This window comes from Vidua macroura, chromosome Z (genome assembly GCF_024509145.1).
Source record: "Vidua macroura isolate BioBank_ID:100142 chromosome Z, ASM2450914v1, whole genome shotgun sequence".
NCBI lineage: Eukaryota > Metazoa > Chordata > Aves > Passeriformes > Viduidae > Vidua > Vidua macroura.
In genome coordinates, this window is record NC_071611.1 from 32,640,254 (window position 1) to 32,659,140 (window position 18,887).

The 18,887-nt window shown below is 42.3% G+C and overlaps 1 protein-coding gene across 4 annotated transcripts in view; it reads right to left on the reverse strand.

Moving 5' to 3' along the window:
- GPBP1 (GC-rich promoter binding protein 1) overlaps nucleotides 1-17,544 on the reverse strand; it is a 39,982-nt gene extending 22,438 nt beyond the window's left edge. For 2 of the 4 annotated variants that reach the window (XM_054003145.1, XM_054003144.1), the window contains exons 1-5: nucleotides 17,373-17,544; nucleotides 17,067-17,265; nucleotides 15,903-16,946; nucleotides 15,034-15,095; nucleotides 2,915-3,093 (exon numbers count right to left, since the gene is read on the reverse strand). The gene's annotated coding sequence lies outside the window, so the exon portion shown is untranslated. The remainder of the gene's footprint in view (nucleotides 1-2,914; nucleotides 3,094-15,033; nucleotides 15,096-15,902; nucleotides 16,947-17,066; nucleotides 17,266-17,372) is intronic. The other 2 variants (XM_054003147.1, XM_054003146.1) reach the window with 2 other exon arrangements.
- Between the last annotated feature and the right edge of the window lie 1,343 nt (nucleotides 17,545-18,887).

The following is an 18,887-nucleotide window of genomic DNA, read 5'->3' on the forward strand; positions in this document are numbered from 1 at the left end:
AGGTCAGTGAACTCCCTGCCACCCACGAGGGAGCACGCAGATGCTTTTCCCCGCGTCGGACGGGAAGTGAAACTCTTCACGGCCACGAAGAGCCAAAGAAGAGAAATTTCCCAGGACCGAGGACCCTGGTGCTAGCTCTTTGTTTGCAGAGATCCCAGTTTGGTGAGTACTAGCTACGGGAGGGTACCCGGGCTATACTCTCCTTCACTTGGGTGGGCTTTACCGCACTTCCAAGGGTACGGAATGTGCAGCACGCAGCGTGAGCGGTGGCCACTGGGGTCTTTCGCGGTTTTTTGGGGTTTTCTTCCCTCTTTTTCTGCACCAGGGGTAAGGTTGTGTGGGTAGAAGTAGCATGGGAACCGTGCTATCTGCTGACCAAAAGGAATTTTATACCCTACTTAAGGGAACTCTATTGGTGAAGGGCCCCTACCCCAAAAGTTCAGTTAAACAGTTTGTATGGTGGCTGTACTTTTCCTTCCCACACATAACCACAGGGGACGCTCGCAAAAAAGAGTTCTGGGAGCGGGTGGGAGCAAAATTGGCGGAGGGGATCGAACGCAGGGATCCCTCCATGAAAGATTCCTTTGCCACCCTCCATTTGCGGATTTCAGAAGTGGTGAAAGCTGAATCTGCACGAGAAGCGAGCAGGGAGGGGAAAGAGCCATTGTACAAAAATGTTGTTTTCCCTGAATGCATTTCCCCACCTTCCTTTCCTACCCCTTCTTCCCCTAATACAGGTGGGCGGGGGGGTACTCCACTGTTTTAAGGCGCAGGGCAGCCCCACAAGCGTGGGCCGTGCTCCTGGCTCCCCTAAGCTCCCCTGGCCCCCCTGCCTTAGCGAAATTGGCCACTTCGCTGAGGAACTGGCCCTGAACCCCTTTTCCAATCCTTTTTTCCCTGCTGAAAATCCCGGTTCTAGAGCTGCCCCGTGCTGCTCTGCTTCTTTGAACCCCTTCCTTTGTCTCCCTGAGGAGGCCAAGGCCACGTGCTCGATCCCTTTGTCTTCCCAAGATGGAGGGCAGCCACATGGCAGGGTCTCTTCTTCCCACAATCCCTTTCTGTCCTTTGTTCCCAGTGACCCCGCTTTTAACCCAACCCCCACCTGCCTCCCTGTGGGCGTGGGCGCCGCCCCCTTGAGAGGTCAGGTTACTCCCTCACCCATTGTTCCCCCTCATGTGGGCATTCCCTCGAGTCCTTTGCATGTCCTCCCTGCTGAGTCATCGACCCTGCCCTCCCCCACCGAGGAGAGCTCTGCCGTCTCCTCCCCGCTGCCTGAGGGAGGCAGCCCCCGTCCTGTTGCCCGCACCCTGTCCCCATCTTCCCATGGGTCCTGGAGAGCTGGGCAGGAGGGAAGGGGGAGGACAGGAACCCCTACCCCCATCTTCCCATGGGCCCCGGAGAGCCAGGCGGGAGGGAAGAGGAGCGGGGGGGGAGATGGGAACCCCTACCTCCAAGTTCCCATGGGCCCTGGATGTCCAGGTGGGAGGGAAGGGGGGGGGGGCGGGAATCGGAGCCCCTGCCTCTACATTCCCGTGGTTCCCGAAGACCTGGGAGGGAGGGAAATAGGGGGAGGGGGAAGCCGATATGGGTCTCTGAGCATTTTCCGGGTTCCGTGGAATGGGTCGAGGTGGCAGCTAAGAGGCATGTGGAGGGATCAGAGATCCAGGACAAGTCTGTCCTGGAAGCGGCATCCATAAACATCCATACTGACACACAGCATGAGATCCCTAAAAGGCCCAGAACCCATGCGGTTGCCTTGGATGCTGTGCCTCCAAATAATGCTGGTCCAAGGCAGCCTCCATCAAGACGCCAGTGCTTCCACTGTGATCAGAGAGGACATTTTGTTGTTCAATGTCCATTTTTGGGCAGGGCACCACCAGGGACAGTGCGAGGGGGGAGACGGGGGGAGGGAGACCCCATTCCCCCAAAAAACTGAGAAAACAACGCGCATCTGCCTCGTGTGAAGATAAAAATAAGGCAGGCCACAGCACCTTAAGGGGAGCTGTGATTTATCAAGTAATTGTGCAGGTGGTAGTTCAAAACATCAGGGTGCCTGTGAGTGCGGCAGATGACCCCACCAATCAGGGGGTTGCATCAAACCGCAGGCGATGCAAAAAGAAAAAGGACCTCACAATCTCCTTATAAATGCTTGTCCCCAAAGCCCTAGAAAAACTTTCCCGCCACCCCAGTCTGTGTGTGTCCCAAATCCCCATGTTTGTAATAAAGCTGTCCCAGTTCCCCTATCCCCAAGCACCCAGGGAAGAACCACCCCAGCATCATTGCAGCAGGCCCTCTCCATCTGCAAAGGGCAGCCATTGCAGCAGCTGAAACGCCAAGAGCAGAAGCTGAGTGAAGAAGCAGTCAGATGGGCAGCGAAGAAGATCAAGCAGCCGTTCTTCTTTTTTATATTTTGAAAAAGAGGGAATTGTTGCATCCTGGGATTGGGTTTTAGGGGTTCTTATTTGTGTTAGCTAGCCAAGTCCTGTGTACCCCCGTGCTTCCCCTGTGTCGTTTCCCCCCCCCCCCCCCCACGGTGTCTGGCCCCATGCTGCCTGCTGTTGGGCTTTCCCCTCTGCCGCTCCTGTAACCACTCCCCCGTCCAGCCCCGGGAACCTCCGTGTCCACCGCCCCATCCCCACAATCCCACTCAGCCCGAGGCTCGGTGTCTGCCCCTGCAGGGTATGCTGGTTGGTCGCTGTCCTACGTCATCATCGCGTCACTTGCATGGATTGGGGGTGGTGTCTGCCCTCCCTATCACATCCCCTATATCATCCTGCTCCCTCAAGGGTTCTGCCACCATTTCCCCCACATGGAGTGGGAAGTGCGGGTCACTACCCCCCCACCGCAGCTCTCAGCGACAATAAAGCCTTCCTGCTCTCCTCATGGGTGATCTGGACATTCCTTCACTCTTTACCTCGGATCCTGTAGCACGGGCGACAGAACCCGGCAGACCCCGACCTGCGTGCCAGTGCCAGCGGCACACAGGAGAGAAGCGGCGAACCCGGAAGTCCGGAGGGAGGCAGTGCCGGAGGGCGTCGGAGCTGCCCCGGGAGAAAGAAAGAACGCCGCACTGATGTTGACAACAAGTTTGCCCTATAGATGAAAAAAAAATTATTATAAGCATGATCTCTATTCAAATGATCTGACACATAACTGATAGCTCTAGAATACTTTTCATTCTCAGGAAGGTATTTTTGATAAACTGAAAACAGATTGAAATAGAGACTTCTGGAGTTCACTTCAGTTAACAAAATGAATTAAGCATTTACATTCTAGCTTATAGAGTTATGTGTTGAATTTTAACCTTTTACTTAAGAAACCTCTGCCATGCTACAAAGGGCATAAGAAAATGCAAATTTCTGAAGCTTCTTGTACAAAGAACAATACCAGAAAGGACCAAAGATGCAAAGAACCCAGATAAAGAGGCTCCTGTGTCCCCAAGCCTATCAAGACTGACAGGTGTACTCAGATAAGCACCAAAGGACCGAAAGTGCACGCGCAAAGGAGGAAAGTTCAAAGTTCAACCATGAAGAAGACCACAATCTTCAGCCTCAAGAGACCACCAGAGACCCCGCAAGACCACCATGGCAAACCACGCATGCCTAGAAGGGCGTGAACCTATTTAGCATGAGAGGTGAGGACAGGCGGGGCCAGGGGCTGAATATGCATGGCAAAGTTGTGCAATGTATTGCATATGGAACACCTTTGTGAATAAAGGTGTAGGTCAGACTGAGGCTCAGGGCACATTTTTGGAAAGATATCTCACTTGTGCCGGGCACTGACATACACACACACTTTATAACTACCTCAGGTTGTGAAGTCTATTTATTTATTCCGCGTATCGCTTCAAGATCACAAAACATAAGAATGGGATGTCAGCAAGGCACCTGTACTGCCAAAGGTAGGATTTACTATGCTTAAACCCTTTGTGATCAGCTTGGCTGCCAACACTAGTGTGTTTCTCGCTTGTTTTCCAACTTAAGCTGGACCAATAACTAGCAAATCATTCTGCAACACATTCTAACACTAAAAAGGTTCTTTCTACCTTCTTTCGCTGCTATTCAGGTCCCCTACCAAAGCTATCCCAAAGAGTCAGATATGCGTCTGCATTCTGTGTCCACGAAAGCATTTGCAACCATTATTCAGATACATACTATATACAACTTCTAAATTAAACGAAAACAACATTTAAAGTATTTTAATAGAATGAATGTCAGTAGCATAAAATTGCTTTTATTACACTGACTTGAAACTATATATCTACTAGCAAGTTTTCTCTTGCATACACACCACACAAATACTGTTCAGTAACACTAATAAAGCAGTTGATGCACTCCCAGCATTAACACAGCTATCAGAAGTAAACTTAGTGAGGTAAACACCACAGATTCAAATGCAATTCCAGGGCTTTCAGAAACTCTCTTGGTAACAAAAGAGCAGGCCCAAAATTTATAATGAATGTTTAAGCCACCATTCTGTATTAGCACAGATCTGCCATTCTTCAACCAAACTGCAGCAAAAGCTAACTTGGCTCAGATTCTCAGCTGCTGGAGCAGAGCTGCACAATTCTAGAAAGGTAAGAAAAGATACTGAAATACTGCTGTCCTCATACTATTAACACTCAAATACATTTAAGTCTTTAGTCAGACTGGTCAAACTATTGTCTCATCTCAGCAATAGTCTCTTGCGACCAATTCAAGTAATGTGTAGTGACCCTAGTGACCTCAGTAACAAAAGTCTTCTGTAGCCCATAAATTTAGATAGAAGTAATGTGTTGCTGTATTGTGGATAATAGAATAATTTAGAGCAAAGAAAGAAATCCTGTTCTTAAGTTTCACATCTGGAGTGGGGGATCTTAAAGAAGTCTGTAAAGAATTTTGCTTTAAGTAACATGCAGTAATTAATCCAATATTTAATTAAATAAAATTTAATTCTCAAGTTTTGTGAAGTATGATCTTCAATAATAAGGCAGTGACTGCCAAGGAATAACAAACAGCTGGTTCCAGATAATGTACAGTGAAGAGATTTGTCGTAAATATTATTCAGTCATCTACTCTGAGCTTCATTTGCAGCTGAAATAAGAACACTGCACCAAATACACTCAACCACCATACAGAAAAGGTTGGGCTGGACTTTTTTTATGATTGAGTCAACAAGTTTCTTTTGTGACAGAAACTATTTCTCACCAGTTGTAAACCTGTAGGAAACCCTATATTCTAAACAAATTCATGTTATCTGCATAGCATCTGGGAAAAATTGATGTATACTCTCCATTTTACAAAAATAAGTAACAGACTATGAAAAGGGAATCAGAAAGCTACTGCATGAATCAGGAGTCAAGACTTCTGGGAAAAGGCTAAGAAACAACACCTAGGGTCAACACCCAAACCTGCAAAAATAACAAAAATTAAGCTAAAACAAGTACCATTGGTTTATCTTGTGCTTACCAAATTAAATGAAAAAATAAAATATTAAAGGCTATAGTCAATTTTCGTCACACTACTATATTTTTCTTTTTAAATTCACAGAGAACAAGTTAAATTACACTTAAGAATAACAACACAGGGTTTCAAGATTTTACTTGGTACAATAACAAACTATTTCAATGATCAGGGACATGAAAAGTCTAAGGAAACTATCTGGCTTAGTTTGCCTCACAAAATGAAGACATAAGATATATTTAAAAAGTGGTTATGAACATCTAAAGGAGAAAATTTCAGCAAGAAAGGAGATGTGTTAATCCAAAACACCACCAGAACCACAGAGTATCAATTACAGTAGATTGAAGGTGGACAGACACATGATCCTGAAGATCAAAAGAATATTCTGAAATAGCTTTAAGACTTAGATAAGTATTTGAAACTGTTGATTTCTATGACACTGCTAAATCAGACCCCAGGGATTGTAACTAAAGAGTTTAACATGCAGCATGATGCATTACACAAAGGTAACACTGTAAAAGCTAATCCACTTTTTCCCTATTTTCAGAGCTAACGATGCAAATGTAATATCTCTGCAGCAACTTTCTTCTATCTTCCCTGCTATTTGAAATCAATATACAGTTAAAAAAACAAACCCCTTAAGCACAAAGAACACCCATTACAACTAAAATGTAAGTAAAATTCTGGGTTTTTCCTGCAATAATACAAATAGAATTCAACACAATACAAAAGCAGAGAACACCCTTCTATTCATGAACTTTCAGATTAACCTGCTTTCTGATTACTTTAGCAAAGTGCTTCCTCAAACTTCATCTTAATATTAAAATTTTCACCTTATCTGCAACCATTCACTATTCCTGGGACAAGCAAACTTGTCTACTTACTAACATTTAAGTTTCATTTACAAAGCTTGTTCATAATACACAGATCAAGAAGATCCAGATAAGCAAACTAGCTGAAATAGTGTTATAGAGTACATCTTGGCTTTAATAAACACAATTTGTTGCATTTTAATAAAGTTCTGTAACTTCATGCAGTAAAAATTAATTTATTTTAACACTTGTTTTTTTCTCCTCTATTTATTTACCAGGGGGGAGGTAGAGGACACAGGCAGAAAAAAAATGCTTGCTCATTCTCACACCATTTGTGCTAAATTTGGGACTGCTGCCACCACAGTCATGTTAGTCATGGATTTCATGCCCTTCACTCTGGGGCAATTCCACCAAGCAGGCAGACTGGTAGTATGTGGCACTACTTTCCAACCACTACAGAAGCCCAAGAATACCACAGGCTAAGCACAGTGCAGAATGGGAGCAGGCATCTGTTCCTCCAGAATGTATCTCTGTGTAGCATTGGGATTGTATCTCTGCGTAGCATTGGGAATATACTGCAGTCACATATCAGACTCAGTACAGGGTAACTGCACAGCTACTACAGACAGAATGGTGTGCATGTACTATCTCACTTAAATGCAGCACTACACTAGGAAGCAAGTTGTGCTGCCAAACATTATAAAGGAAAAGGATAAGACATGAAGACTGACCTAGACTATTTTTCCCAAATGCCAGGCATCTGTAAAACACTGAAAACAGTTAACACAGACAAAGCTTTTAAATAAATAAAATTAAAACTAAAATGAAAAATAAAATAAAATTAAAAATAAGCTAAACTAAGAATAAATTACAAATAAAGTAAAAATAAAATTAAAAATAAAGAAATTAAAAATAAAACAAAGTCTTCAGCTCAAACTCTGGAAAATTTACTGTGTAAGCAGACTACTTTCACATAATAGAAACTCATATCACATCTTCTGCACTGCTTCTGACAACACAGTAGATTAGCAAATTCCTTGACAAAAGTATTTAATGTGGCCTTAAATATATCATCAAAACAAAGGCTACTGAGGTCTAGAATAAACTGGTTACACAAAAACAAAATTCACCTGATCACTTGTGGTCCCTTTTAAAGACAATCCTCTACCCAGAATTTTTTCTAGTTTTAATTGTATTTATCAAATCTTTACAGCGTTAAAAAAATCTCCCTCTAAGATTTACACAACACTAAAAATAGCCATAGAGTATACTCTGCACAATACAGGAATTGGAAAAGTGACTGTTGTGAGAATTGAGCTGGAGGCAATCTCTGCACTGTCTGTCTAAGTGGACAAAAGAGCCTATAGATGGAAGGGCAAAAGAAATCACTTTCTGAAATACTGCAAGATGGCAGGGCAGAAAAAGCAGATGTAATCAAAGCATTTGGGATTTCAGTTCTCTTGTACCTAGAGTCTCTAGTCCCATCAATAATATTACCAAAACTAAAGTCTCCCTCATCATTTGCATCTTCACACAGTTCTACATGAGAAGTGAGTTTAATGGCTTACTAATTTTAGATTTTGAAAGGACCTTCTGAAAAATCAAAATATAACACCCAAAGATAACTCTGAAAGACTAATGGCCAATTTGTACCTCTCTAAACCTCAATCCAAGACAAATGGCCAACTTTTACCTCCCTAGAACTTTAAACCAAGTATCAGCCTCTCTGCCCATTGAAAGATACTTCAGTGTCTTTATAATTTTCATGGTCATTTACTGAACACTCTCCACCAAATCTCACCCTTTCTTGTATCAGGGAGCCTATAACAATGCTACACATCCTGGAAGGATGACACAGTCCTCCACATGTGGCCTCACCAAGGCTACATACAAGACAAAGCCGAACTCCCCTTGACCTGCCCACAACACTCTTCCTAATGTTACCCAGAGAGATTATCACTTTACTCCTTACAAGGACCCACTGCTGGCTCGTGGTTGGCTTGCTGTTCAACAGGACCCCCAGGTCCTTCTCTGAGGTCCTTCTCTGTAGCCGGCATATGCAGCTGCAATTCCAGAAAATTCACGCTTTCCCTTTGCTTCGTGAGGATCCTCTATCCACATTCTTCCACACAGCAGACCAAACATCAAGTGTGAGCATCAGCCAGCTCTCCCTATCTTATATTATGCTGCAAACTTGTTGAGGGTAAACTCTACCCCACTGTCCAGGACTTCAATGAAGATTCTCCATAGCAGGGGCTCCAGTACTGAACCCTGGGGTACACTGGAACAGCATCTTCCAAATGGCCTTTGTGCCACTGACTGCATCCCTGAGGACCTGTGCCTGACCATCCAGATAGTTCTGGATTCAACCTCACTGCTCACTTTTGCACACATACTTGTCACCTTTCCCATGACAATGTCATTGAAGACAATGTGAAAAGCCTTACTGAGGTCAAAATAAACACCATCCATTGCTCTCTGTTCGTCTACCAAGCTAGTCACCTCACTGTAAAGGTTTGCTGAAGTGTGACATCCCCTTCATAAAGCCATTCTGACTGCTCTCACTCACCTTCCTGTCCATTACATGGAACATATTGGAAACACGTGTCCGGGATCAGCTGGTGTACAACCTTCCCATGGACTGAAGTGAGGCTGACTGGCCTGTAGTTCCCTGGATTCTCCTTCTCATCCTACAAAATTAGTATTTGCTCTCTTCTCTTACTCAAGAACCCCTCCCAATGATCATCAGACCTCTCAAAGATGGCTTGGCAATAACATCAGCACTCATGGAATAATGGAACACCCATCATGGAACCATCCTGTCAAGCCCCATGGACTTACAACTTTATTTAAGTGTTCCCTAACCTGATTCTTTCTTCACTGAGGGTGGAGAAAAAAAGGCACAGCAGAACTTGAAGATGACAAGGAGATGAGACCAGAGACAGTCCCCACCCAATTTTAAGGCCGTTGTTTAACTTGTCTAACCAGTATTCAGCTGGAAGAGACAGTCCCACTGGTATTGAACAGATCTCCAATCTCAGGGAAGTCTCTTCCAGTGAATAAAATGGAAGTATTTCTCTAGGTCAGAAACTCACTTTCAGTACTTAAAATAGGTTTCATTACTACAGATAAGATACATTTGGTAACGCTATCTGTCTGAGCTGTGAGAATAAATAAAAACAGCTTTGCTTTTTCATAATGTTCTAACATGAAGAAACAGATAAATGAGTGACATTACTATAATAAAAAAAACAGCCAGTAATATAGTAAAATAGCCAAAACTTCTACATTTTAAAAATTCTACACCCTATTTAAATGGAGCTGACCAGAATTTTGTAGGAAAAGCAAATTTTAAAATAAAGCCAAAATTGGAAAACAAAAAAAAAAAAAAACAAAAAAAAAAAACAAAAAACAAAAACAAAAACAAAAACAAAAAAAAAAACAAACAAACAAAAAAAAAAAAAACCACAAAGCAACCCTGTCAGCTGAATACATCACCAGAAGACAAGGAAAACCACAGGAAAACAAGTCTGTATCCTCAGGTTCTATGCTTAAGCTTTCTCTCTGTGTAGTCTGTATCATTTCTCAAGAAACAGTTTCTGTGTCACTTGGGAACTTGAGAAATTGTCAGAAGACCATTAAAATAAAAGGCAATATAAACTCAAACAGCTAGGAATACTTGAAGCTTGTGAATGGAATTTCAAATTTAGCAACAACAGGGGAAGAAGAGGAAAGGCTCAAGCCATGAATTCACAAAAATTAGAAAAGAGATACAAATTTCTTGATGCTCCCTGAAGACCAGTTTAGAAGCTCAGTCAATTGATTTGCACAGAGAAAACCTCGAACAGAATAAATGTTAAAAGCACTGACATGATATATACATTTATATTTTCCAAGGGAATCTAAAGTTAGTATGTATGCATATCTAAGTGGCACATTCCTATGAGTTTTAATCGAATGCCTTATAGATTACTATCACAGTAAGTACAGCACACCACAAATTACATAGGGGACCCTTCACTTTACTTCCTTTACTACACACATCTGACAAACCACCCTCACTTTGTCAATGTAATTTTTAGCATAATATTTATAAATGGGATACAAGAAGATTGCAAGCTGTGACAATTAAAGCACACTATAATGCTGTTATGACAGCGTCAAAATAAAAGGTTATGTGCAGTGTCTCAATTTGCTGCTACTGCTTTGCTTCCTTGATAATGAGCTCCAGCATACATATCGATTTCTTATTTCATCAGAAGACAAACAAGAGCATACGTATTAATTTCAGAGGGTCCAACAAGGTAGTTAGAATACTGGCCCTCCAGTCCTCCCATCATGGGCCAGCTTCACATTTTAGCTTCAACTCTCTATCATTAACAAAAGGAAAACTACCAAGTATTGGTCTGAATTAGGCAAAGAAACTACATGCACAAGACTCATTCATCAGCCTACACACTCCTTCTCCCCACACAAGATCATTCATTACTTTTTTCATAATAAGCAGATCTTCAAAATAACCCACACCACCAAATTTTTTTCTTCTGCCATAAAATACATCTTCTGTCAAAAGAAAAATTTCCAGTGATAGCAGATCCTTCTCTGTTATCCCTCTCTGCTATCTCTAGTTAAGAGTAGCACTAATTTGAAATCAAGTTGCTAAATATAAGGTCTAAACAATACTTTTATTTAAAATCTATAAACCTCAATTTTCAGTCCCCAAAGACACAGTTTATTCAATACCTTCCTTACTATTCTGTGATTCATGTAGTTCCAACAAATCAAAATAAGCTTACTTCAAGTTATTTTGCTATTCAAAATTTGTATGTCCCTAAAACAGAAAATAACATTCAAACCCTCACACAAGCTTTATGAGCTCTTGAAACTAGAAGCATTTCTACTGATCAATTGCTGCAAAAGCATGACAAACACTTCACCTGAAGATTCTTTCTTTCCTCTCTGTGTAAATGAACAGCCACAACAACAGAATAAGTTTACATCTTTACAGTCAAACTTTTAACACTCTGAAGGGAAAGAGTGCCACGTCACCCTTTGTGGCATTTCAATGAAAAACTATTTTTAAAAAAGATTAGGCTTGGGTATGGTAATTCCCTCAAGTTTTTTGGTTCTCTAAAATTTATTGCCTAAGACTCACATCTTCAACAGGAAGGAAAAGGAGCTGAACTTTTGAAGGTCTCTCCCATCAATTAAACAAAAAATTCTGAAACAGTTCAACTGCAGCCTCTTATTTCTCAATCATGCTACTGCGCAGCAAGCAAAACCTCTAGTTTTAGTTTTGATACCCCCACCATCCAATACAGAACTGTCCTCATATATATTCTACTACTGGAAAATACAGGAGAACAAAAGAAGATATTCATACAATTTATAATTTACCTTTTTGCCTCATGTTTTAAAAAGAAGTGTAAAAACCAAGATTTCCTGCAGAGCACTAAGGAAGGAGTAAGGTCCTCTGCTAGATCTGAGCACTTAAGCTTATGTATGAGGAGTATGCAGAGTCAAAATATAGTGGTCCATTTTTTAACCAATTAAAGCCAACACGTTCTTTAGTACAGCCACAGACTTAATACTTACTTTTACAGAGACTTAGCAAAATATAGAAAACCCAACAAAAAAAAAAATCATCCACCTTCATTTCTACTGTGTGCTCAAGTTCTTTATGGGAAAATGAGCCAACTAAAGCACACTGTGTTTTGCATAAGTATCTAGAATATGAGCGCTACTTTTTATTATATGATCCCCTTTCCTATATACAGTTATGGTTCACAAGCAACAGGTTTTAACATTACCTGTGAATCAAATATAAATGTCACAACAATCAAAACAACTTTTAAGAAGTGTTTTAGATACAGATGAAGCTGCTAAGTCCTTCAGATAACATCATGATGACTTTTTAACAAAAAAAAAAGTTTCTGTTTTTGCACTGTACCAAGAAGACTTAAAAAAAAAGCAAGCTATTTCATAACATGAAATGACTTCACTTTTACAGCCAGGTTCAACTGAGTAACTTCAATTCACTGCAGCCAGGTTTCTCCTCCTTGAGAGTATAACACACTTTGCTGCGTAATGATTCCAGTAAATGGTAACTGACCATTTAGCAAAATCCTGATATATGCTCATTTCTTGCCCTTTAACAACATTCAAATTCAAAAGCTAAAGTGTGAGCTGAATTACATTACATCACTGCCCTAGTCAGCATATGTTGTGTAGGAAATCACCAGGAATTCTTTAGCAGTTGAGAATTGTCACAAGAAAGAAGGCGCAGTTGATAAAGGTAGAAGTCTTGCCCTATGCTGAGCATATAAAACAGATAAACATCTCCCCATTTCAGCTGTTTCCTGGACTGTGTCTACCTAAGACATGAAAGGAGGAGACTGTGGAAAAGTTGATAGCACCCCATAGGGCATCATCACCAGGTACCACATTCAGTAACTCAAACACAGAGTAAGAAAAAAACAAAACAAAAAGTTTGACAAGTTTCATTCATGTCTGTTTATAATAAGGTCTGCAAATAGTTGTCTTTGCAGGACAGAATTTATTCCTACTACTAAAAACAAAGAAATAAAAGCAACTTCCTCAGACATTATTGATGAACTGTCACGGTAACAGTTCTGTCCACACATGTTAAACAGAATAACCTCATTAGAATGGAGGACAAAATAAAAGCAGCACAAAGCACATTAACTTGTACAACGCTAAATATCTGCACGATTTTCCTCTATCATTTTACCAATGTAATTCTGTTTCAGTTTTGCTGCAGGATTAAAGGGTACTTATTCTCAAGTTTCCACCAACAGTTTTCTCACACAATAGAGCAACCTGCACCATTCTGAAGAATTAACAAGTACAAATGTTCCCATTTTATGAACCTACCAGAATAAACACATCAGTAAAAGACATAACCTGCTGACAGTTATCCCACTACAAAAGCTATGTTTACATCAAGGTTTAAAGTATAAGCTCTTGGGAGAAATGACATTATAGTTGTCTGCAAAGCATTTAACAGACTGTAAACACTGGAAAAACAAAAATCTAGGGAAAAAATTAAAGTGGACCAGCGCATCTGGCATTTTCTCCTTACTAGGTATGAATTTTGTTTAGGGTACAAGGGCACAGCTGTAAAACATTCCTGAATCCTTGTCAAAAACATATGCACACAAGTAAGAAAAAAATACACTTCTACAGAATCCTACAGAGGATCCTACACTTCTACAGAATCCTACAGAATTCTACAGAGGATAAGGGGCTAACATGTGTATCTCAAACACCAATAGCTGGATAACTGCAGAGCCAACCAACAGTTTGTGGTAAATGGGATGTGGCTGGATAAGGGGTCATGCAGAAGTAGGACAGCACTCTTCTGGGTCAAACATCCTCATTTAATCCACTGAGACACAACAAACAAAAGATAGCACCAGCACAGAAGCACGAACTGTTGACAACAGGGGGATAATGAGATCACCAGGAATCCCCCAAAACCCTCCAAGCCATTTCCAGAAAGGCCTCAAAGAATGAACCATGCAAGATAACTGATCTACATAAAAAATTAAAACCTTAGCTTCAGGGCAAGGAAACTATCTACAAAAAGGGACTGACATACCCATTTCAATACCAAGTGTGCAATTTATGTATAAAACCTGGTGATTTTTTTGTAGACCCTCCAACTTGTATTGTCCCTTTCAACTACAAGCATTTATGAATCTTGGGTGCTCCTCTCCCCTTAAGTGTGGAACACTACAACTTCCCAAGTCTAAGTACTGTGAAAGGAATAAAAGAATTATCCTACAGAGAGGTGTAAAGATAGAATTAAATTAATGAAGCTAAAAAGCAAACTCCTTAAAACTCCCAGAAGGAGAAGAGTCTAGAAAAAGATGCCACCCAAAATAGTAAGTGGGGGATGTAACTCCTTGATTTCAGTGAGAGCATCTTGAAAATCATCTCAGCACTGAAAATTAATAGCTTGAAAAAACAAGCAACATGTCACTTTTTCTATGAGTTAAGAAGTGAATAATTTCTATTGCTCTCATGCACATACAATAGACAACAATCAAATGAAATGGCCACTCACACCAGGACTCTCTATCTACCAAATGCTTTCAAAAAATCATACAAGTAAAGGAACATACAAGATCATTCTTTTCTATTGGTTTGGTTCTTTAACAAGTGGCTCAGCTCACCAGTCAACCCAAACCACACCTAGACTCAATACAGAAGAGCCACAAGCCATAGCCAGAAATTACAGCAACAGACCCCTACTCAAGTTCCATAGTTTCCATATTTTCAAAACAACAAAACTGAAACAGAAGTTAAAATAACAAAGCAGCAAGAGCATCCAAAGGAGAAAATTGAAGTTTAGATATCAGTTTAGATACTGACAACATAGAGATAAGAACTTTAGTAAGACTGAGAATTTACAAAATTTATGCAAGTCCTTTATTTGTAGTCAAAATAACAAGCTACAGGAGTTAAAATACACTGCAGGAATTTTTAAATACAGTTTCACATACTTAACTACACTTTTTCTACAAGGTTTTAACACATGCAATCTTCCCAAATATCTTTACACTGCCCTTAGAGAAAGCATTTTTTTTCATTAGTTCACTACTACTAATACTTCAGTATTGTAGAAGCTCTCAAAAGTATTTTAAAAGGTGACAACTGAGGTAAATGTGCAACCTCTACAAGACGCTCAGTTTAAAGCCTTATGAATCACCGGGGTGGGGTAGGGAATAGAGAACTTCAGTAAAATCACCACTGACTTTTGAATTATGTTGATCTGTCCATCTTAATTTTCTTTCAGGCAGTTCTGTTGAATGCAAACCTACAAAAAATTATTACAAACACATTAATGCCAAAATTAAAAACTATTCAATCACTGTGGGATGAAGAAAACTACAATACACCTGAAAAAAAGCAAGGACAATAAGCCAATTCACCACTAGATTTAATTTTGATTCATTCCAAGGAGGAGCTTTTTTTTGAAGTGCTATACTTGCAGACTAGTCAGTCTAATTCATTCCCATTACAGAACAGGAAAATACACTGAAGTCAATCTTATAATATCAACACAGAAAAAAGGTAATCTGCATAGACAGCAAAATAATTTTTGGTAAAAAGAAACCCTCTGGCTTTCGTATATGACAAAGAATAGTCGAAAGGAAAAAAAAAAAGCGTAAAAAACTCTCTATATTATTACCACCCTGAAGCTGAAGCAAACATATCTAACACAACTGGAAGGCATAACACAAGCAAGCTATCCAGAAGACTTTGTCAAAACGAAATAACATTCACTGTTGAGATTACAACATTAACATGAAGGCTAAATACCTTATGGATTTAGTCTAGATATAGCTACTTTTTAATCTCACATAAAAATCACACTCTTATCTACACATTTCTCCTTGTACCTGTATTCTTCAAATTCTTAAGGAATTATTCCATTAATTATAAAAGCCAGCAAGTAAAAATCAACCAGGTTCAACATTCAACATTCTCAAAAACAAACAAACAAACAAACACCTAAAAAACACCAAAGAACCTCTAACCAGTAAAAATTACAGGTTTAACTGTTCTACCGATAAAATGTTTTTTCAAATGTAATTTGATTTATGAACACTATGACACTTACCTAATCCAAGAGGACCACACAAGGTGCTAGTGCTGCGTGATTTATATTTTCCAGTTTGTTTTCCTTGAGATAATATCCCGAGTTCCTGTTGGTACTACATTCGTGGCAGTTTGACACAGATTTGACCTCACAGAAATCAGCTACCCATCCTTCTCGCATACAGATACTGCAAGGGTATTTACGAACTCTGCCAATGTCTGTCTTAAAAACCTTTCCTTTTCTCTGACAGTTTCTTCTCTTGCCTATTGCATGCAGATACCACTATATGCAGCATCAGCTCCAAGTGAAATAAATATAGGTTTTACTCCACAAACTGTGACGTCAAAACCCCGAATTTCACATATGAACTGTAGAACATTTCCCACCTTCCGGTAGCAGAGGCATTTGTAAACAGTTATCTGGATACCTCCATACTGCTTGTGGGCAACATTTTTCAACAAAAATATTAAATAAAATACAAAAGAAAAAAGTATAAACATACATCTATTAAATTCTTCATTTATAAAATCGGTCTCACTGCAAAACGAGAGAAGATTATGTCAGAAAATCTAAAAAATGAAATAAGTGGGTAAAAAAATCTGCCATTAAACTTTTCAGCAACGTCCCGTAGTTACTCAGGCCACATTTAACCCGGAGCCAGTTAACAAAACTGGTTAAACCTCTGACTCAGAAAGAATGTTGCCGAGAAGAAAAAGAGTATGTAAAAAGAGGAAAGCACTTTATTTTGGCAGCTGAAGTATTCAGAAATTCATAAATTTAGCTACGTATCCATGCTACGCGGACAAAAGAATCCAAGGGGAATGTGCTCGACACTGGTAGAAGAAAAAACCTCACGACCTCCTCAATTCTCTTTCCAGGTGACAACTGCTTGTTTCAGAGGCATTTTCAGGACAAAGCGCGCACAAATAATCCCCGAACTGCGTCCGATATTTCTTTCCTTTCACAGGAAGCAACTGCTGCAGGTCAGGGTCCACCTTTTTTCTTCTCTGCCAGCTGAAGCAAAAGGCTGCAAACATCCAGGACTGACTCTGTCGTTCAAGCAACCTAATGTAAAAAGAACCAGAAAAAACAGCTTTCCCTTATGAAATCCGGGCTGGCGTTAGACAAACACAAAACAAACAAAACCCAAAAGCCTGAATCTTAAAAACAGAAACAGACAGAAACCTGGATCCTAAAGAGCAAACACAGATGGAGTCAGGGAGCCGAGCCCGAGAGCGAAAGCCTCGGTTACACCTCCAGTCACTGCGCGGAGAGGGCGGCAGGAGGGTCTGACGGAGGGCGCAGCCTATCAGCAAAAACCTCCTGCCTCTCAACACCGGGAGAAAAACACACTGGGCGAGCGACGGGTGACAGGCAGTGGGGGCTGGGAGTAAAGAGGAGGGGTGAAAACAGGGAAAGAAAGGGTCCTGTCTCGTTTTATTGGGAAAGCTGAAGAGATGTACAGAAAGCACCCGGGCGGGAAGCGCTGACCTGGGCCAGGGACATTTCCCGGACAGGCGGCGGGAGCCGCCGTCGGTGCGCCGCCCGGGGTATGCTTCCTCTCCCGGCGTGAGGGGACAGACAGACCCTGCTCCGGGGTGCGCGGACACACAGAACCCCGCCTCTCGGGGTGCACGACCTCCCGCTGCGGCTCCGCCGAGTGCTCGTCCTCTGCCCTCCCGCCGGCCGCCCCGCTCCCGCCGGCGGGGGCGGCTCCCCCTGCCGGCCCCGAGGGCAGTCGGGGCAGCACGGCGGGGGAAGGAGAGTGGCGGCCCGGCTGCCCTGTGTCCGGCTGCCCTGTGTCCGCCCTTTCCCGGGGGTGTCCCGAATGCCCCGCTCGCTCCCCACCCCGGGCGCGCGCACACCGCCCGCTCGTCTCGCTCCCTCAAAATGGCGCCGCTCCGCACCGCAGTGCTCCCCAAGCGCACGCGCACGCTTCGTGCGAGGCCTCGCGCGGGAGCCCGGGGAGGAGAGGGCGGGGCCCCCGGTTCCGCCCCCACCGTGACGTCACGGGAACCATCCCGAACGTTCCGCGCTGGACTGGGAATCCCCAGAGCGCGCCCCGCCCCCGCGGCGGGAGTCCCCGGCGCCGCCGTAATTAACCGTGCAGCGGCGCAAAAGCAACGAGCGCCGAGGCGGTGCCGGCACGGCGCGCTCAAACCGAGAGCCGGGCTCGGCCCGCGGGTCAATCGGACCGGTCCGGGCTGGCGCCGCGGGAGCTCGGCTGGAAGGTCCGTACGTCGCGTATGTGTGCGAGAGCGCCCACCTAGCGCGGCCCTAGATCAGCCTGGTGCCCGTGAGATCCCCGCCGTGAGGAAGCAGGGTGCAGCGGGCACCGGGAAGCTCAGGTCCCTTCGCGATGCCCGCTGCTGCGGACAGAGCGGGCGCTCCGCAGCGCCAAGCACCGCCCGCACCCGCAGCGCGGTTTAATCGCGGCGCCGGTGGGGCCCGAGGCCAGTAAAAACCGATAACCACCGATTAATAAAACAAAATAGAATCTTCGCTAAATCGACAGGTACTTCAGTGTACAAGCGCACGAGTGGAAATACCCTGGAGGTCCGCGTGTGCGGTTTTGAGAGAAAAGTGATGAGTAGATTCTTACTGCCTGGGATCTAAATGCCTAAATCACCGTTTTGCAATTCTGAAATCCTTTTACCAATGCAATCAAAATTGTTTTTTAAAACAATTAGGTAAAAAAAAGTAAATTTACAAAATTATATTTAGATGTAGTTAGAAAGAACGCAGGCAAGTGTTTGTCGCGCCTGCATTTGATTCTGGATTTTCTTTGGAAGTTTCCTCCACAAGTTTTAAGTTATTGTAGAAACTGAGATTATGCACTGACTTTTGACAAAAATTGTCTCAAACTGTAGGATTCTTCTTTTAAGTGTATTTTACAGGCATGTATATGTGGCCAAAGTAAATTATTTTTCATAACTTGATAAAAATCACTAGAAAGCAAGAATTCCTTTTTTTTTTACAGAAACTTGACTAAAAACCATCAACTGA